Source organism: Passer domesticus, chromosome Z (genome assembly GCF_036417665.1).
Source record: "Passer domesticus isolate bPasDom1 chromosome Z, bPasDom1.hap1, whole genome shotgun sequence".
NCBI lineage: Eukaryota > Metazoa > Chordata > Aves > Passeriformes > Passeridae > Passer > Passer domesticus.
This window is the reverse complement of record NC_087512.1, coordinates 69,183,823-69,204,719: the sequence shown is the minus strand read 5'-3', so window position 1 is coordinate 69,204,719 and position 20,897 is coordinate 69,183,823. Positions and strand designations below refer to the sequence as shown.

The window sequence follows — 20,897 nt, the reverse complement described above, 5'->3', positions numbered from 1 at the left end:
CGTGCTGCACACACAGCACACCGCTGCTGCACAGTTAGGGCACCTCAAAGAAGCCTTGGGGGCCTGTGCCTCACTTCTGGCAGCTTCCCTGCAGTATGCATCTGGGAGTCACAGGCATCTGACTCTAATGGACACACAGAAAGAAGCAAAAGAACCTTCCATCCCAATGTGGGACAATGTAGAAGCTGGTGGGGGGAGGAAAGCAGTGCACCAAAATGGGCAAGTCCCACCCAAAAGGGAGTCATGAGGCAGAGACCAAATCACTCAGCTGGTGGGCACACCTTGGGAAGGCAGGCTCAGGAAAACAGAGCAACCACAAGCCTTCCAAAGTTTGGAAGCTTCCTTCGCCCTCCTCTCCTCTGCCTTTGAAACCAGGTTCTTCTTCTCCCTCCTAAAAATACCTTCTTGAGCATGGACAGCCAGTGCCTGGAAAAACCACCAGGTCTCAGTTAAAAACTACAAAGAATGGAGAAAGATCTGGGCTTTTCTTGTTTGCCTGCTTTTGCAGCCGTGGTAGCATTTGGGAAGGGCTCTACACAAGTCCAGGTGTTTCCCAGCCCCACGACCAGCTCTGGCATGAGCCCAGCAAGTGGAGTGGAGAGAGCAGCTGGTCAGACGCCACATGTGACATCTGGGAGGCTGCATGTTGTCCTGATGCAAATTCCCTCTGCCTGTCAGACTGAAAGTCAGGACAACTCTCAAGGAATGCCTGATTAGATGCGGAATACCTTTGGATCTACAGACCCAATATTTGTGCCTTACTGGTCTCATAATGCCAAGGCATTAAAATGTTCCTGGGTGGCCTTAATTTCCACTAGGTTAAGAGATCAGGGAATAGTTTCAATCATGCACTGCTTACAAAACAGTCCCCAGAGCCATGCATACCGTTTTCTGCCCACCATTCACAAAACACTGCCGTTTCCTCAAAGCAAAGCAACACAAAGCTCTAGCAGGCTGCCCCACGCCAAGAGTTTCCAACCACCTTTTTCCTCTACTATCTACGTGCTATGTTCTCAGCAGAAGTGGTTTCTGCCAGCACGGTGGACACAGATCATTCATCCATGTGCAACAGCACGTGCTGGTGCTCCAGCCTGAGAGCTGGAAGTCAGGAACTTGGGCACCTGTGCTTTGAGATGCAACAGCAGCCAGAGAATGAGGCTGAGGGTGACAGCTTGGGGACGAGGCTGGCCCAGCAACAGCATGGCACACAAGCTGTGGAGGAGACACTGTCTGCATGACAGCCCTAATGACGCCACGCAAACCCCGACAGTTTTACACATTTATTGGACGCTGGTTGCTCTGCATGTATGTCTGTACTGCTGCCTTTCTAACCTTTGGGAAATGGTCAGAGCTAGCAGGATTCACCCATTATCAGGAGCTGATGCAGCCTGGGAACCTGCTGATTTACAGAGGCTTCTGGCTTTCCAGGTGAAGCCAAGGCAAGCCCTGCTGCTGCTGCTGCTGCTGCTGCTGCTGCTGCTGCTGCTGCTGTGCAAGAGAGCCCCAGCTGGGCAGGGATGGCACCCGTGTGCCACGGGCTGTTTCTCCTTGCAGAGCTGGGCGGTGCTTTTGAGGCAGTAATGACAGCTGGTGGGAGAGAGAAGGGATCTTTTCCTGCACCAGCACTCATGGATGCAGTAGGGCCACCTTCAGGGGAGACTTTTGGCCCCACAAAGTCAAGCAGAGGGACACAGCTGGAAAAGGCTTCCTTTGCAGCCTTCTTTGCTCCTGGAAAGAAGGGAGCCGAGTGAGAGGACGGGCAGCAGGGCCCGATCCCGGCCCGGGCCTGCAGGGAGGGGCGGCTGCCGCTGGGCGGCGCCATGGGCAGGGAGCGCCCCTGCGCGGGGCGGGCGGGGCGCCATGGGCAGCCGCCAGGGGGCGCCCGGGGCGGGGCGGGGCCCCTGTGTGAGGGGGAGAGCCTCGGGCAGTGCGGAGCCACAAACGGGACTGTCCGTCCGCAAGGCACAGCGCCAGGGCAAAGCACAGCTCAGGCGCAGCCTGACCAGGAAGGGAACGCTCCCGTGCACTGCTAGGTGTTTTGATTGCCAGTCCTGCGCTGAGCTGGCAGGCCACAAAGCCTCCTCAAGCACCGCTGCCTCCTCTCCAGGCTTCCTGCACTTCCTTTGCTGACAGGGTCCCATCAGCCCGGCTGCAGGCAGGCTCAGCTGATGTTACAAAGCGCTGCTGTCCAAAAGAAAAAAAGACAAAAGGCAAACCAGAAAGGAGCTATTTGTTGCCAGGCTGAATTCCTCACAGGCGGAGGCAGGATTCCTCTTGTTCCCAGAAAGGTGCAGAAAATGCGCCCCGTACATTCATGTCTATGACCAGGCTATTGCAGGTCAGCGTGACTCACAATCGTTACCCAGGTGTCTTCAGCTGGTTGGGATTTTCCCCTGAGAGCAACCTGAGAATGCTGCTTGCCGTCACAGGCCTTTGATCCTTCCAGGAAACTCCACAGACCCATTTAGCTTCCTCCTTTCTAGGACATGGCCCGGGTTAACTGCCAAGAGGATGAGCAGTGTAAGCCGTTCCTCAGCAAATGCCAATCCCCCTAAGAAATGTGGATTCCAGTGGGATTTAGGCCCGAGTGCTGTTCTCAAGAGCACTGAAGTTCAGGGGTTCAGCAGCGAGACAAGAGCAGGCAGCTTGGCAGGCCTCCACCATCTCCAGCACTCACCTGCCTTGCAAATTGCTCTGCTTCCTCTAGGCCTTGGATGAACTGCTGCTCTTGACCTGCAGCCTTCTCCTGTTACCCATGAGGCTGGCACCTGAGGCATTTATGAGGAGGTCTAGAACAAAATGACACAGGAGAAATCCACAGAACCTGCGCTTGGGATCGTTTGCCCCGTTTGGTGCTTGCAAGTGTCCGCAGCAGACGTGGAGTTGGCAGTTCAGTCAGCTATGCGGCCCAGAAAGGAAAAGGCTCCGTTAGCTGAGGGAAACCAATTTACTCAGCACCTGCAGGCCAGAAATGAGGGTGCAGCAAATGACTGAAAAACACAGTATATGATACAGCACATATCCTCAATGGGCATGCCAGAGATTTCAAACCCACATCCATGCAGGAATGTGACCTTGCAGCTTTCGCACAAGCCAAAGGGAGTGGCGTTTTGCAAAGACACCAGGAGCTCAGTGTGGGACACAGAACATTTTCAAGAGCCGGACTGACCTGGGAGCTGGTGGAAGCGGAGAGAAGGGGCAAATGCGCCCATGGGTGCACCCACACTGTGAGGGCTGCTCCAAGGGCACCCCCTGCCACGCACAGGACATGGGCACTGCCCCGTGCAGAGGACATGTCCCTGCCATATTGACAACACCAACACTGCTCCAGTGTCATGCAAACACACATGGGTGGTTTGTTAGTTGCCATGTTTTCCCCACTACAAAATCATTCTTCCTTCTGTGAATCCTGCAATGTGCTGGTTGATGTTAACCCTGCAGGAAATGGGTAGGAGTGACAGGCATTGCAATTCAGGGAACTAGTTTTAGTCAGAAGCATTGGTGGCCAAAGTACAGGGTGCGTGAACTTGGTGCCCGTTCTGCGTTACTCTTGGATCCTTTCAGCTACAGGTTATGCACTGCAAGCGGGTTTTGCGCTGTTTTGGGACAGCGTGCACCCTTTCAAAGGAGTCCTTTTTGTCGCCTGATGTTGTAAAGTCTGTGGACAAATGCAGGCATCCTTTTTTATCGCCCCTGCGATTGTAGGGTTTGCAGGTATGTGCAGGTGTCTTTATTTTTGCCTTCTTCCTATACAGTCGGCCAATTGCTGTGGGTGTCCCCTTTTCCACCTCTTCTTTGAACAGTTTTCCCCTTTTCCTTGCAGAGTCTGGGGACTTGTGCAAGTGGGTTCTTGTTGCATTTTTGTTTCCTGGCCTGCAGACTGGAGCAGCACTGATGAAATGATGGAGTGAATCTGTGGAGCAGTTAGCAGGCCTTTCTTGCTGGTGTCATCCCACAAAGTTTTTTATGGTCCCATGGGTAAGTAGAAGTATTTTTGCTGGGGCAGCAGATTGAAACAAAAATGGCATAAAGATGCCATATGTTTGGTAAAGCTCCTGCCAAGAGCCTGAGCAAAAAATGGGGTGTCTCTTGCCCAGCAGGGTGTGTGCAGGCATCCTTTTCTTTTTCTCTGCGGTTGTAGACTCCGCAGGCACATGGAGGTGTCACTTTTTCTTCCTTTCTCTTGTACAGTCTGTGGATTTGTGCAGGTGTCCCGTTTTTTCCCCCTGTTTTGCTGTACAGTCAGAGAACTTGTGCAAGTGTCATTTCATTCTCCTTTTTGTGCACATTCTGCAAAGTTGTGCAAGCGTCCTTATTTTTCCATTTTAGTTACATGGTCTGGGGTCTTGTAAGGGTGCATTTTTTTCCTCTTTTCACTGCATGCACTGGGCATTCTTGCAAGTGGTGCTTTTTCCCTTTTTGTTTCATGGTCTGCAGACTGGAGCAGCATAGCTCAAATGATGAAGTGAGTCCATAGAGGAGTGGGCAGCACTTTTCCCAGCCCAAGCTCTGCCGCTAAACAGAGCGGCCGCCCGCCCCAAGCCGCTGGTGCCCCGTTCAGATGGGGATGCCCGGCCTGGGTCTCTTGGGGGCCGTAGGGGGGAGGTCGGGGACAATCATTCTGTTTAAAACTCTCCATTAAAGCTCTTGAGACAGGCATTTGTTTGACCAATGTCTCTTCCAGTTTGAGAGAGAGACTAGACTGTAAATTTTCCATTTTATCTGGTCCCAAAAATCAAATTAAAAGCAGATTTCAAGTCTGTATTTTGAGTATTCACTTTTCCCCAGATTAACAAGACTTCTCGTTCATGTTTTCAGACGTCTGAATGTCCTTTATTGTTCGGTGAATGCTGCGAGTGTGGGGACACCAGGCTTGACTCCATTTTTCTCAGAAGGCTGATTTATTATGTTATATATTATATTAAAATGCTATATTAAAACTATACTAAAAGAACAGAGAGAAAAGAAAGATCAGACGGCTACAAAGACCAAGAATAGAATAGAATGCATAACAAAATCCTGTGACTGCTCACAGCCTTGGCACAGGTGGCTGTGATTGGTCATCAGTTGAAAACAATCCACATGGACCAATGGAAGATGCACCTGTTGCATTCCACAGCAGCACATAGTTATTGTTTACATTTCTTTCCTGAGGCCCTCAGCTCTCAGGAGAGGAAAAATCCTAGGAAAGGATTTTCCATAAAATATCATAGCTACGCTTTATCCTGTAAAATTGTCTCAAGCTGGTAAAAGATGTCCCATTCTGTTTTAGATAAATGATTTCCCATCTCGTTGCCCAGGAGCCCTGAAAGTTGCTATTTATTACTTACGAGGATATCAGCTACAGACAATGAAGGGGATGATCCCTTCCTCCTTCTAACAGCCTGGGCCTCTGGCAATGGCACTGTCCAAAGTCTTCTTTTTTAATTTTATACTCCTCTAGGCTAGAAATCCATTTCACTGAGGAGCAGCTTTCCCAAAACCCTCTGATTTTAAGGATTCCCAAAATAAACTACTTAATAGATACTTTAACATATAGGCTTTAATAAATAAAATACGTAAAATATATACTTGATCTTTCTCTAAGCCAGCAGGCCTTTGCAGCGAGTTCTGAGCCAACATGTGGCTCTGCTGCCATCCCAAATCCGCGCTTCCCTTGCCCAGCCTGTGTGCAAGTGGGGCATGTGCTGGACATGGCTGGAGATTTTCATGGCCCAAATCCTCCAGCATTTACATCTGCTCATGGCTTTGTGCAGCACAAATTACAAGACACCCATCGCAGTTGACAAATGGCATTTCTTATACCAGCGCTGACATCATACAACTATAGAGATCTCAGTTAAAGTTAAAAAAGTCATTTATTTGGTTGTTACACCACACTATTTAAAAACATACAAATATATACTTCCGTTAACAAAAACTAATTTATTGCAAACCTCTACAAACTCTCACTATACACAAAGATCAATGGAAAATTAACAACTTAATTTATTGCGTATCACAACAAGCATACAGCACACATATAAATACAAAACATTTCAGTATCTCTAATACCAAGAACTCAACAAATAGAATTACACCACTATACAACTCCATACACATTTAAATAGAACTGAATACATACACAACCACCACAATATACAGATGTGAATATAGATTAAATGTTACATATTACATTCAAGAAACAGATACATAAAACAATCCTATCTATAAATAGACAAACAGCACTGCCAATCTAAATATCTGTACAACTGCATCGATGCAAATACACAGCTATACATCTGGATATATATGTAAATATAATATATATAGAAATAGATCAATATACATCTAAAAATATAAAACCAAACATATATACTGATACAAATACCACTATACTTACTTAAAAAGGCATATACCAAAAACTACAATAAAAACTAATAAATATAGATACCTACACTACTGTATACATATGGCAATCTAAACACAGATACTACAATATACATAAAGAACTAGATACATATACACACAAATACGTAACTGCAAACCTGTATGTATGCAGGTATCTATATGTAAATATATAGATAATACATTCATGAATATAATACCACATGTACAGAAATGTGCCTGTACAAATAGCAGGCTACATATGTCCATATCCATATAATAATCCCTGTCCACGCGCAAATCCGTGTATCTTTAAACAGAACTCCAAGCGGAGGGACCCCAGCTGCCCCATCTTCAAAGCCTCTCCCTTGGTCTCTTCCTCCCGTGCAGAGCAGCGCTCCTGGATAGGGACAGCAGATGGGACATCTGGGAAGCAAAGGGAATGCTGAGTCAGTACAGGGGCATTTCGCTTGGCGGCAGCTGTACTTGCATCAGGGTTAGAGGGTTAGAAAGAGAAAGCAGCCGAGCGGGCCGGGCTGTGGTGAGCGCAGCCGCGGCGGGATCGTCCCGCAGCCCCGGCAGCCCGGCAGAGCCGGCACAGCTCCCGGACCCTGCCGGCACAGCTGCCTTGCCCAAGGACAGCCCCTGAGCCAGCCGGGGCAGCTGCGCTGAGCAGCCCCAGCAAGGGCAGGGCCCACGGCCACAGCCCACGCCAGCCTCAGCCCCCCCTGCCTCCCCGGCCCTGGGGCCTCACCCGGGCTCTCTCCAGGCTGGCAGCAGCAGGGCCCCGCTCACTGCTCCTGCTGCTGGCCTTCAGCTTCTCCCTGCTGGCTCCCGGCAGTCTCCGCCTTTTCTCAAGGTCTTCACTGTAGCTGTGCCAAAAGTGGAGGCTCTGGAATTGGTTCCAAGGCCTGGCAGAGCTGCAGTCCCGCAGCCCTGTGTGCTCCCTGCTGGCCGCTCCATCCCCTCAGCCCCGCCATGCTCTCGGCAAACCCCCAGCCCCCTTCAGCTTCTTCAGCCCCTCTCAGTCCTCTCACCCCCCTCAGTCCCTTCTGACCCATCCCGTCCCCTTAGATCCGCCACCCCCTCAGCCTGTGCCACTTCCCTGTCACCTCAGTGCCATCATGGCCCTCGGCTGCCCCACAGCCCTCAGCCCCAGCAGCAGCTCAGGATCACTGTCCCTGCAGCACCACCGCCCCCTCAGCCCCCTCAGTCTCACCGTCCTTCAGCAGCTCCTCAGGGACAGTGCCTGGGGCCACTGGCAGCTCCCAGCGCTCCAGGGACACCCGGCGCTGGAACTGCTGTTCTGCCCAGCCTGGCCGCCAGCTCGGACCCAGCACAGGGAGAGGGGACAGAGGGGGCACAGGGGGAAAAGCAAGAGGTGAAAAAGGCAGCTGAGGGGGGAAAGAGGTAAAAATGCAGCCTAGAACTACATAGCTCAATCTATGCATCTAAACTTTCACATACCTCTAACTAAATAACTATGCACATTTCTAAATCTATATCTAAGCATGTAAATGTAAGCGGCTAAATTTAGGCATCTAAATGTAAGCATATAAATGTAAGCATCTAAATGTGTTGTGGTGCACCAGTTTAGTTGTTCTCTTGCACTGGGTGATTGGGAATTTGCACAGAATAGTTTTGTATTGCACTGTATAGCTTATGTTATATTGTGTGGTTTGCTACCCCATTTCCCCATCACATGGTCTTTGCCTCACCTGTCCCAGTACCACCTGGTACTCTCCCCTGGGTTACCCTTCCCCTAGCCACTCCTCACTGGTGTCCCATTGGCTGTGGACCTCTCCCTCTGTCCCCATCCCAGGGGGTATAAAAGCTCCCTGCTGCCAGGGAACGCTCCCTTTTCTCCCATGGGTTTGTCCGCCTGATGTGTGTCTTGGAATAAAGGACAACATTTCCCACGTGGAGGAGAGCACTTCTCTAATTTTTTACCATCGTCTATGAAGTATTGTGTGGGCAGGGGTCTATCGCTAGCCAGAGTGGACCCCAACAGCCCAGGAAACACGTTTCTTCATAAATGTAAGCATGTAAATGTAAGCATCTAAATGTAGTCGTCTAAATGTAACTCTATGAATCTATAAATGTAAATCTCAACATCTATAAATGCAACTACATCCATAAGTATAATTCTATCCCATCTAGAACAACAGATGTAGATTTAACTATATAGCTGTATATATATGCAGATATAAACACATCTCTATTGTATTTGCAGGAATCCCCCCGTGGAAAGAAGGAATGATGAATCTGACTCCATGTTCTCAGAAGGCTAATTTATTACTTTATAATACTATATTATATTAAAGAGTACTATACTAAACTATACTAAAGTATACAGAAAGAATACTTACTCAATGCTGAAAAGATAATCATGAAAACTCATTGCTCTTTCCAGAGTCTTGACACAGCTTGGCACTGATTGGCCAAAGAGTAAAAACAACTCACACCAGAATCCAATGAAACAATCACCTGTGTGTAAACAATCTCCAAACACATTCAAAAGGAGCAGAACACAGGAGAAGAAATGAGATAATAATTGTTTTCCTTTTTCTCTGAAGCTTCTCAGCTTCCCAGGAGAAAAACCCTGGGCGGAGGATTTTTCCAGAGAATGTGGATTTCCAGAGAATTCCACAGCTCTATAAATCTAGAAATGTAACTCTATGGATATATAAATAGAAGATAGAAATCTATAAATCTGTGTATACACAAAGACTACACCTGCCTGATGGTCACAGGTCTCCTCTTATGCAGGGAGATCCTTCTTCTCATGCATGGCAGCCCTCCTGGTAAGGTAGATCAGGTGGGTATCTGGGAAGCAGAGGGAACACTGGGTCAATATTGGCCTCTGTGCATCTTTCCTTTTGGAAGTAACTGTCTTCTGTCAAAGACTGTAAAAGATGGCCTGAAAGGCAGGCTCTCACTTGGCAATTTGAAGCCTGCTCTTCAAAGAGCCAGGATCCTTCCAAGTGTTCAAAACTTCTAAAGTTTTGAAGTATCCCAGTAAAGTCAAAGACCTCGCACTGCAAAGGGCACCCACGAGAGCTTGAAACAGAGACAGTCCCAGCTGCCACAAAGAAGCCCAGCCTTGTTCTTTGTGCTGACAGAGAGACCTCAGTGCTCACTGAAATGGCTGAAGCTGAGGGCTGCTGGGAGCTGAGTTATGAACTAGCACCGTTCCCTGCCATCTACAACCTGCCCTCTGCAGTGAGCAACAGCTCGTCCAAAACAACCACCAGCTCTGGGATGAACAGCTGTGTGAAAAATGACCAGCTAATATTGGCTTTCACATTAATGTATGAGCTTATGCACATTGTTCGTGATTATAAGTATTTAGAAATAGCAATAAATTAGAACTCTTTTTAGTTGCTTGTTAATATAATGGAATCTATCAGCTTAAGTGTGCAGTGGGTTGCTCATAGAAGTAGTAGTGTAATGAATATAATTTCTATGTATCACGTATGGAAACAATAGTGTGATGAATGTATTGTGTTATAGACCTTAGCAAAACATAAGGAACAAAAAAAAAAAAGATTTTTGTGTAACTAAAAACAGTGTAAGGTCATCCACAGACCAACCTGTCCAAGTGATAAGATAACCCTGACACAAACCAGAGCACCAGAGAACAATTAGAGAATACCATGTTAAATTTAAGAAGGACATACTAAATCCTTATCAGAGGATGTGAAACAGCAGAATGGAGACACAAGAAGAAATAAAATATATTGATCTGACACAGGCGATATCATGCAGATAAGCCTGAGTGTGAAGAAGTCCAACAAAGGAGTTGCCAAAACATCAGAAAGTTCCCAAGAAGGTCTGAATAATGCATGAAACACATGAGTACGCATGTATCTCATCAATGTAACACTATAGAGATAAGACTGTCTCTATACACCAGGTGTTCTTTGGCTGATGGCCAGGAACACCCCAGCGCTGCAAATATTGTCCTTTGTTATCCTCTTACTATTAAACTGTTAAAAAATCTAAGCAGTGAATTCTGTTCTTCGCAGCTGTGAAGTAAAGAACTCCCTGCCAGGCCAGCTTTGCTCAAGAATGCAGGTCCAAAGTGCTCTCTCTCATCTTTAGTTCTCGCTAATTTGGGGTAATTTCAGTTTTTCCTTGAGCTACTAGATTTGTGGCTAATGAGTTGCTTGGCCTCAGAGCTTCTGCTGCTTGTATTTTTAATGTATCTCACTACACCTACCAGCAGACTGGTACAACATTGATTTAATTCTGGGAGACAAAAAGCTCTGACTTCTACACAGACTTCTTGCTGATGTTTTCCTCTCTTGCTTCAAGAGTCACTCAGTGTTGCCTCCAGAGCACTGACACTCTGCAGCAAATTTATCCATGGACATCAGCACAAAACTGGGACCCCCAGCTTGGTGACACAACTCCCACAAGGTCAGGTTTATTCCCTGCTCTCTTGCCACGGCAGAGGATTCAGTGTCAGAGCCTCTGGAGAAGCGTGGAGGGCAGGGCTCAGTGAGGTTGTGCCAGTGGAGGATTTGATCTAAAGGTACCAGGAAGCACCAACCCTGCAGACAGGAACTCAACTCTGCTCATCTCCCTTGCTGCCAGAGCTCAGAGCAGCCATCTCACACTTCTCTAAACCAGTGGGGGGCTCTGTCCTTACCAAGCTCCTCGGGCTCCCGGGAATTGTTCCTGCAGCTCTCGGTGCCAGGCAAAGCTCCCTCTGCTGCATCTCTGTCCACAGGCTTGCCTCCTAAAGACTCAGGCACAACATGAATGTTCCCCTTGAAAGAGAAACAGAAAGGAAGTTACACACACCGGTTATGTAAAACACCTGGTCCAACAACTCCATGGCTCACACTCGTAATGCCTTGTTCCTAACAAGAAGTCTGGGCCCCAAAGCCCTTCAAGAGTCAAAAAGATTTGACTTCTCACACAGTCCAAAAGCTGTCAAAGCTGACAGCGTTGGATGTGGCGGTGACACTGAACACATGGAATGGCTGCTAAGGAAGGAGTCCTGCCAGCTCCTGGCACAGGCATGTGCACCTCCCTCTACAGCCCGGAGCACAGCAGTCTCATCCCAAGGCTGCAGCTTGGCAGGGACTGCATGGGAACACACATCTCTTCCCACAGAGCTGCCCAAGAGCAATGTGACTGAGCTCTGGAATGTGGACAGCAAGGGTGGCTGGGAGCTTCCACTTCCTCACCACAAATGCCCCTGCAGGAGAGGTTCTTCCCAGGAAAATGAGCACTAAAACCTGACCAACATTTCATCCCCATTTAAGGGCTATCTCCCTTTTCATTCCCCCTTCGTCTGGAAATCTTGCTTTACCAAGCAAAGCCTTCCCCGTCCGTTCACAGCTGAACTCAAGAAGCCTTTGCTTCTCAGCTGTGCAACAACATTCAAAAGCTCTCAGTCCAGCCCCTTTCATCCCTGCCCAATGCAGTTCCCTGAGCAGAGGGAGAAAACATCTCCTCCAGTGTCTCGAGCACCATATCCAGATCCAGTGGCGGCAATTCCTCTTCCCCAGGAGTATTCCACAGCCAGCTGGGGCTGTCCATGCTGCATAACCAGCACTGTCAGTTGGAGCACTGGGGGCTGAAGTGTCTGGGGTGGCTGCAAGGATCCAAGCACATTGGTCAGGCTCCGCAATGTGTCTTTGGGACAAAGCAGAGCTCTAGTGCTGCCTGGGATCAAACGTCACAGGAAGCACAGAGCAAACTCAATGCCAGAAATCTATTCAGATTTCCCAGGGGATTGGAAGAGTGAATTCTTCCTCTTAAAAAATATTGATCCTTAATGACATCTACACATTAAAACGTACATTGTAAATCTGATACACATACACCTGAACACCTTATAATCACAGTCTTTTGCATCTTCCCAGCAGCTTTGGGATTTGGTAACATTTGGTTTCTCATCACAAAAGATCACAGAAAGTGGATTCACCCAGGAAGAGTCCAGATCTTCAGACACACATGCTGAAATTAAACTGTGAGGTTTTTTTTCTAAAACCAGCTTTGTGAGTGAGGCTGTATTCTGGAGCTCCAACTCTTCTGAGGCACAAAGAGCTCATTGCAATGGCACAGCTTGATTTGCAGGGCAGACAGTCTTAAACATCTGCAATATCCTATCACTGTCCTAGTCTGGCTTCATTCAAAGAAAGAGGGGAGTGCACCTGACACTAACCTCTGGTTAGGCAATATCTTTTGCCTTGCCCTTATCCTCCTACAGAAGGAATTTGATATTTCAGGGTTGTGACTGCTGAAAGCAGCTGGTTTCTGGAGGTGTCCAGAGCTGGGAGTGGCTCCTTTTCTCACCTGCCTGCAGAAAAGGAAGTTGCAAAGTGGGAATTTCATTTGTGGAGATGGCCATCAGGGGTGTTTTCCAAGAGATGGGCTGGCAGAGAGGCAGGTCTCATGCTAAACTGGCTGTGCGTTTGTTTTGATGGTGGGGAGGGTCAGAGATGCAGACACAGACACCAGCTGAAGGAATAGTGTCATTTACTGTAATGCAAAAGTGAAAAATGAGTCAGAAAAGGAGAAGATAAGCAATGCATCCCAGCATTATTCCAAAAGTTTGCCTCTAGTGACTAAGAAAGATACTTCACCAGACACCCTGTTGCCCTGATTTTTTAAGTTTTTCTAAGCCTTCTGATGTTCACATCCTTGGAACAAACTTTCTCATGCACTTTATGTAAATAACTTACTGTTTTGCATTCTTTTATGGAGGAGGAGAGGAAATGATGAACTGTTGGTTTGTCCAGCATCATTGGAGAAGTGGCACTGTCACCCCCCAATCCACTGTCACTTTTGGAAATCTATAAATGTTGGAGTCAGAAATTAAAAGTGCCTTTTTTACCTTGAGAGAGCTTCATGTCTGCGTCATGTTATTTTGTGTCCTATAGTGACATCAGGGCTGGAAACACGGCCCCCCGCTATTTACCATGGCACTGGAAAAGGGTGAGGCTCCAGAACGTCTGCAGTACATCCACCATACCATTGTGTAAGACAGCACAGCAGAGGAGGTGTTTGGAGAGAGAAGATAATCCAGATCCTCCTGAAAGCTGGTTTGGTCATCAAGTGAAGTCAGGTCAAGGGAACTTCTCAGGAAATTAATCTTTTAGGATTACAATGTCAAGATGGATATTATCCGATTCCAATGAATTCAGCCAACAAATTAGCAGATCTGTCCCCACTGACCATCAAGAAGGAACACAAACTTTCCTAGGCCCTGTGACTTTTTGAAGGATTTCTATTCCAGAGTACAGTCAGATGTGACAGGGAGGAATAATTTTAAATGGGGTACTGAACAAATTAACCTGTTTCTACAGTAGCCCTTGGGGCAGACAGGACAGGACAAGATGTTAAAAATCTAGTGGCTTGACCCTGGATGGACCCTAGCCACTGTATCATTCCCCTCTCCCAAGGGGGCACGTAAGAGAAAATATGGAGGCCGGCTGAGGGCATGGTCCTTTGACAGGACCAGCTGTCCCTGATGCCCGCTCTGCCTCTGGCATCTGCTCCTCTATGGGTGTGCAGCTGCAGCAGGAAGCTGTGGGAAGAGGGGAAGAGGTGCTGCTGCCATGGTCCAATGGCTCTGGGACCCCATGGCTGTGGCGCCCAGCACCTGAGTGCCACCCACAGTGGGGCTTAAGGGAAAGGGCATTAGAAGGGAGAGAAAGCAGCACACAGAGATTTTGTGAGGGAAATAACCATTTATTTCCTGTTCCTTGAATAAAGGTTTGGAAGAGCCCTGCTAGAGCTGCCAAAGGGGCAGCCTCTGGCAGGCCTGGGGAGAGCTTTAGGGCCTGGGCCCCCTCTTTTGTCAGATAGGCTGGGCCCAGCAGACAATCAGTCCCTGCCCTGGGAGCAGAAGCGCTGCGACTGCTGCCCTCGGTGGGGGGAAGCCTCTGATGTACCAGCTTCCTCCTCCTCATCAGAGCCTGTGGGGCTGCTGTCAGGAGTCCCTTGCTGGGAGCTGCTGGAGCTGCAGCTATTGGAACTACAGCTGTTGGAGCTGCAGCTGTTGGAGCTGCAGCTGCAGCTGCAACTACAAGTGCAGCTGCAGCTGCAGCTGCAGCTGTTGCTGCTGAAGCTGGAGCTCCTGAAGTTGCTGGAGATGCATGTGCTGAAACTGGAGATCCTGGAATTGCTGGAGCTGGTGAAAGTGGAGCTGGAGCTGGAGCTGGAGCTGGAGCTGGAGCTGGAGCTGGCCACAGGGCCGTTGTTCTCATCCCTGACAGCATCAGAATGCAGAAGCCTCTGAGCCTCCTCACGGCACTGGCCCATAATGATCCTGATGACATCATGGACCAGTGGTGCTGTGTGTTCCTCGAGGAGAGGCTGTAGCACCTCGACCAGCATCTCAGCATTTGGCCCATAGATGCAAAGGCCATGCAAGATGCTGCTCTCTATGGCATCTACTACCCACCACCAGCCCTGGTATATTTCCTGCAGCCTCTCATGCAGCCAGGGCCGCATGGAGTCCAGGAGATGCTGTTGTTGACGGAAAATTTCTGCCCAGACCTCAGGCAAGACACTGCCTACAAACTCCAGCCTTGATCCTTCCTGCTCTGCTGGAGACACTCTCCCCTGTGGAGAAGATGAAGGGGACACCAGAGGAGGATGGGAGCTGTTCTCGTCCGGGCTGTCTAGAGCTCTCCCTCCCTGGCTGCTGCCATCTAGCAGGTCTTCAGGGACTGTGATGGATGTCTCCAGATAGTCGTCTTCTCCATGATCAGAAAATCGGACAGTCACTATTGTTCTTCTGCAGAGTGGGCACACTGGATTTCTCTGTGTCCACCGCAGGATACAGCCCAGGCAAAACTGGTGGTGACAGGGCAGAGTAGAAGCCACATCCTCACAAGTGTCCTGGCAGATGGCACAGTTGCTAGTGGTCTCTGTGGACATTTTTGTGCTCTGCAGCACAAAATTGTGGAGAGATAAGGATCAGGGGCTGTTTGCCCTCGCTGCTGTCACCTCCTGCAGGAGGGAGAGGCCATGGTCACTGGCTGTCCTGGGGCAGGGAGGAAGACGTGGCCAGGCCCCTGAAGAAGGCCACCCTCCTCACTCCCTGAGTCCCATCATGCACCCCACAGCCACCCAGGAGGGACATGTTCCTTCACAGCTCACCCTCAGTGCTGCATCTGCAGTGCTTGGCTGCCTGAAGGAGGCAGGGCGTGAAACAGGAGTGATGGCTCTGAGACGGGCACCAAGATCTGCCAGTAACAGCCACCACCCAGCACTAGAGTAGCCTGGCTTGATCCTCCACTCCTCACAATGTTGCTTGGATGGAGTTCGGGCTGGAGCCAGACTGGCCCAGGCTCTGCCAGCTGAATATAAGCAGTGAGGGACACAATGTCATCACCCCTTCCTTCTGTGATGTCACAGTTCACTGCTCAGTGACATCAGCCTTCACTCACCAGTGACAGCAAAACAGGCATTTCACCTTCTGGGCACCCCAAGATAAGCAGTGAGGGAAGTAAGGTCACAACCCATTGCTAAGGGAGTCCACAGGTTGGCAACATCAGCCTCCTTCTCCCAGTGTTGTCACCGCAGGCCTTCCATCCCTGTACATACATTGTGTTGGAGAAAAAAAGGAAATATAAGTGTGTGTGTTTCCAACTTCTGTATTCCCATGTTGCTCTCCATGTGCATCATGTGCCTGTGGCCATGTGTCTCGTCATGCTTTTACAGTTCTCTCTTGCTTACAGTGACAGGGCACAAGAGGATAATTCAAAGCTGTGCCAGGAGAGGTTGTTATTGAAATTGGCCAAGTAGAAACTTTCTCGCAAAACACAGTTTTGAGTATTAGAAAGCAGGCATTCTTTATTACACCATGCTGGTCAGAGGATCCCTCCTCTAACTGAGTGCCTCTGAGTGAACAGAGCTTTTGTCGTACACACTGATTACCCATTCATTAGTTACACCTGCTTACTTGATGTATATCTATTACTTTATTTTACAAGTTTGCACCCCCTATTGGAAGTCCTCGTATGATTCTTTGGGGTCTGTCTTCAACGTCCAGTGTCCTTTTTAGGTGGCTGTTCCTCACCCCCCGCTTTGGACTAAGCACAGTATCATTTTTTGCACAGTAACTTCTGCTTTGTCAGCCTTGCAGAACTGAGCTGGCAACCTGCTTGTGTTTTGCATGACTTCTGTCTGCCTAAGAAGTTACGTCCTTCGTCCACTTCTTCAAGGTTGTGCTGCTCTATTCCATGGTCCTTATCAAGTGCCCCCTTTTCCTGAGACAAAGTTCCTTATGGGAACTAGTTTCTTAATCTCTATAATTTCATCTTACAGCATAAGGCATGGCAACAGCTACAGACCAATGTTTTAACAAAGTTGAGCTGGGTAGCCATGAAGTAAGTTTGGTCCAGATTTCTGCAAATCCCAAGGAGATGTTGTCCTGAGCTAAGAGGCTTTGGCTCTTTTGACTCTGGAATAATGTATCCACAATTTTAACCTGTCCATTTCAATGCAGCAATATTGTCTATAGAACTTGGGAAGGTCCTACTTTGGCTGTAGCAGAGCAGTTTCCCCAGCCTTTCAAGTACACCCAAGCTCTTGGTTGGAACTTTTTCACTGGTATGTCCAGTCTGTTGGTCTGGAGATTGCCACTGCTCGCTGTAAGTCAGGGAAAGTTTTGCTAAGAGAAATGAGGTAATTATTCTAATCAACCTCTCCTTATATGTGTGTGTTTCTTGAAATGTGTGGTACTTGGTAGGGTCAACCATACAGCAGCTTATAGGGCCAGATTTTGCTGGTGCCCCATGTCTGAATTCTAATTCAAAGCAGAGCAAGGGGTAAGGCTTTGAATTAGAATTAGAATTAGAATTAGAATTAGCATTAGAAACAAGGAGGTTTCCTAACATATTTTACCCAAGTTCAATTGGATTGTGTAATTCATTCTCTCTACTTTGCCACTAGCTTGGGGCCTGTAAGGAGCATGAAGATCCCAAGCTATTCCCAAGGCTTTCCTAACCTCTGGTACCCCTTCTGCAAGAAAGTGGGAACCTCTATCTGATGACATTCCCAAAGGTACCTCAAATCTAGGTATTATTTGATTCAACAGTGTTTTAGCAACTTCCCTAGGCTGGTTGATATGTCAAGGGAAGTCTTCTGGCCACCCGGAGAAGGCATCCACCAGAACTAGGAGGGATTTATACCCCCATATTCTGGGAAATTCAATGAAATCCATCAGACACTATTCCCTTGGAACACCTCCAGATTTTATGGCTCTCAGCACTAGATTGTGAGCTGTGCTACAATTGTCTCTTTTACAAACTATACACTTTTGGAGTCTTGATTGTACAATCTGAGCCATTTCAGACCCAATTATAGATTTTTGCAAATGCTTCAAAAGTTTTTCAGTACTCCAATGAGTGGCTTTGTGCTTGCAATCCATTTTTTCACACAAGAGTGATGCTGGGACTAGTCTTTGCCCAGCTGGGATGGATCAAATCTAGCCTAGCCTTGTGGATCAAATCACGCTTCTACAGTTTCAATTAATTGACAGTCCCTAGCATTATACTCTGTTTTTTCTGCTGGGAGAGGTATCTCTGGCAAGGGTATTAAAGCTAAAGCTTTGTTTTCTAACACGTCTTTTTCTGCAGCCTTGTTGGCAAAATGTTTCCCCAATTCCAGTTTGGTCTTATCCACCTGGTGTGCTCTGCAATGCCTGATGGCAACTTCCTCTGGTTTCTGGGTACTTTCAAGTATACCCAAGATTTGTTTTGCATTTTTGATTGATGTGCCTTGAGAGATCAAAAGGTCCCTTTCTTTCCAGAAATCCTATGCGCACGTAGCACTCCAGAGGTGTATTATGAATCAGTTCAAATGTTAACTGGTTTTCCTCAATTCCAAAGCTCGGGTGACTGAAATTAGTTCTACCTTCTGGGCTGAAACATCAGAGGGGAGTGCCCCTGATTCAATTACCTCGGGCTGTGGAGTCACTGTGTATCCAGATATTTGGATAGGAAGATTAAGGGCATGGTCCTGTGAGAGAGCAGCTGCTCCTGCTGCCCCTCTGCCTTTGGCATCTGATATGCTGCAGGTGTGGCAGCTACAGCAGGATTTCCTGTGGGAAGAGGCAGCACTGCTGCCGTGGCCCTCAGACTGCAGGGGCCCTTGGCTGTGCCCCCAGCACAGGAGTGTCACCCACGGTGGGGCACAAGGGGAAGGGGAAGGGCATTAGGAGGGAGAGAAACCAGTGTCTAGGGAGTGTGTGAGGGAAATAACAAATGATTTCCTTTTCCTTGAATAAAGAGTTGCAAGAACCCTGCTAGAGCTGCTGGTGGATTGGCCTCTTGCAGGGCTGGGGAGAGCCCTGGGGCTACAGCCCCTCCTCTTTTTGGGACACCAGGTCTACCTGGACAAGTGGCCCCTGTTCCAGCCAGAGCAGAGGTGCTGTGCCTTCTGCCCTGGGCAGAGGAACCTGCCACTGTCACCAGCTCTTTCCACAGGTTGTCCTGATGTTGGGCCTGCCCTGAAGGGATGGGCACAGGAGGGGAGTGGCTGTGAAACCCAGGGCGGGGCTTTCACATTGCCTGCTCTCAGTGAGCGTCTGGAAATGACAGTTTTCCATCTTCTGCCAACCAAGGCTGCCAGTGTTTCTTTGTTTGTATTAATGAGAAGGGGAGAGTGTGGGGTTGTGATTTAATGGAGAGCAAAGCGGTGTCTGAATTCAATTGATTTCAGGTTTTTTTTTTTCCCACGGTATTTTGTCTGTGAAAAGTCTGAAAATCAAGGACATCTTTTTGGAATCCGTTGTCTGTGACCTCAATACTAGCCAAGTGACCCTTCAGAACCTTGAACTGACTAAGCGAGTGCATGAACTCTTTTAGCTCTTTTTAGGGTGACAAAATAAACCAAACCCAAACTATTTTCTGAATCTTTGGAAAATCTGACTTATCCAAGAGAGTATAATTTGGAATGTACAGATTTTCTGTTCATCATTCATTCATTCATCACATCATCCTGTGAAGCCAGACCAGTAATGCTCTCTTCAAAGATTTAACACAGCTAATTGACATCAAATTGCTTGAAATTTTGGCCTCAACTTTCAATGATATTTTGAATATTAGAATTTCTATTTCAGGAAGGAACAGAAGGTATTTGCACAGTTCCGCTATGGTTTTTTTTTTTTTTTTTTTTTTTTTTTTTTTTTTTTTTTTTTTTTTTTCAACACACAGATTCTCTTATTTCCCCTTCTTTAGCCTAACCATGTGCTTTGGAAATGCAGCTCAAATGTAACTCTTTCTGCTATTTTGCTTTAATTTTTTTTTAGGGGCTGAAAATATTCAGTTGTAATTTGCTTTATAGAATTCTTTTTCACTGTGGGATTGGAAAAAGTTCACAGAAGTTTCTCCCATCTTAGATTTTAAAATAATTTAAAAAATTATTATAAAGACGATTTGGCAATATTTAATTTTTGCTTCCTGTGTAATTTTATTAAATCTGTACTTTAAAACAAGTGTTACCTAGCACGCTTTCATTCAATTACAGCAGTTGCTTTTCAGCAGGCTGATTTTCCTGTAGGACTAGCCAAGGAAAGTGATTTAGGAAACTGAGTTTTCCACATTGTTGCAGTGTAGGAATGGTATTCCCTAGTTTAGTGCTCACACTGATACACCTTAGACCACGTGCCCCTCACTGACTTCCCCACCACTTTCCCTGTGGCAGGATGGAGAGGAGAGCACAAATAGGTAAAGATCACTGGTTGAGATAAGAACAATTTACTAGAAACAGCAGTGAAAAAAGAACACAAACAGTAATAACAACACTAAAAGAAGAGTGTAGAAGAGGCGAACAAGTCACATGTGATCGTTCACAACACAGAACTTGGCACAGGCCATGACTTGCAGCACACAGGTGGAGGAAGAACAAACCCTTCCATTTGCCCCTGCCACATGGCAGGTGGTATCCAGTTACCCCAAGGTCCTGGCCGTGCTTCTCCGAGCTGCTGCAGAGATCTCCCTCCTGTGTATCCAGGACACAGGATCCGCCCTGCGGGTCCTGGCTCTTGCTCTGGGTGAGAGACCCCCATGGCATCTGCCCCGGCAAAAGGGACTTCAGGACAACCTCTCACTTATTGACATCACCCCTCTGCCCACGCCCCAGCTCCCTTTTTGCCTCCAGAAAACTTTGAACAGCAGTAGCGCTTAAGTACAGTTCTGCACATCCTGAAGTGGCAGGAAGGTGACCCACATGTCGCTCTAGGCACATGTGCAGCAGCAAGGACAAGGAAAGTGTTTGAGGGGCTGGGTCTCAAGGCATTCACTCAGGCAATACGAGCCCTGTTTCTGAGAGGCACAACCAACAGTGGAGCAGTCAAGCGTGGAGAACGGGGGGATCTCCTGAGCCAGGCAAACCCTGAGGGCGCAGAGAGACGCAGACACCGGGCAGACCGCAAGTGACACCTGCTGCTGCCGCACAGGCACCGCAGGGACACGCACACTTTGGTGTGAGCTTGCTATGCTTTACTGGCAGAGCCAGGCCTGTGCACGGCTGGCGCTCTCCGGGCTCTGGCTGTATGG

General features: G+C 48.0%; 3 long non-coding RNA genes across 3 annotated transcripts; 1 reads left to right on the top strand and 2 right to left on the bottom strand.

Annotated features, from left to right (window-relative positions):
* Positions 1 to 1,947: 1,947 nt before the first annotated feature.
* Positions 1,948 to 10,371, top strand: LOC135290731 (uncharacterized). The gene is made up of 2 exons (XR_010353507.1): positions 1,948 to 3,978; positions 8,600 to 10,371. It is a non-coding gene; the product is annotated as an uncharacterized LOC135290731 (long non-coding RNA).
* On the bottom strand, positions 5,965 to 7,337 carry LOC135290732 (uncharacterized). The gene is made up of 2 exons (XR_010353508.1): positions 7,121 to 7,337; positions 5,965 to 6,792 (listed from the first exon to the last, which is right to left on the bottom strand). It is a non-coding gene; the product is annotated as an uncharacterized LOC135290732 (long non-coding RNA).
* A 3,684-nt stretch (positions 10,372 to 14,055) lies between the features above and the next one.
* Positions 14,056 to 15,797, bottom strand: LOC135290567 (uncharacterized). The gene is made up of 3 exons (XR_010353333.1): positions 15,783 to 15,797; positions 15,493 to 15,692; positions 14,056 to 15,342 (listed from the first exon to the last, which is right to left on the bottom strand). It is a non-coding gene; the product is annotated as an uncharacterized LOC135290567 (long non-coding RNA).
* Between the last annotated feature and the right edge of the window lie 5,100 nt (positions 15,798 to 20,897).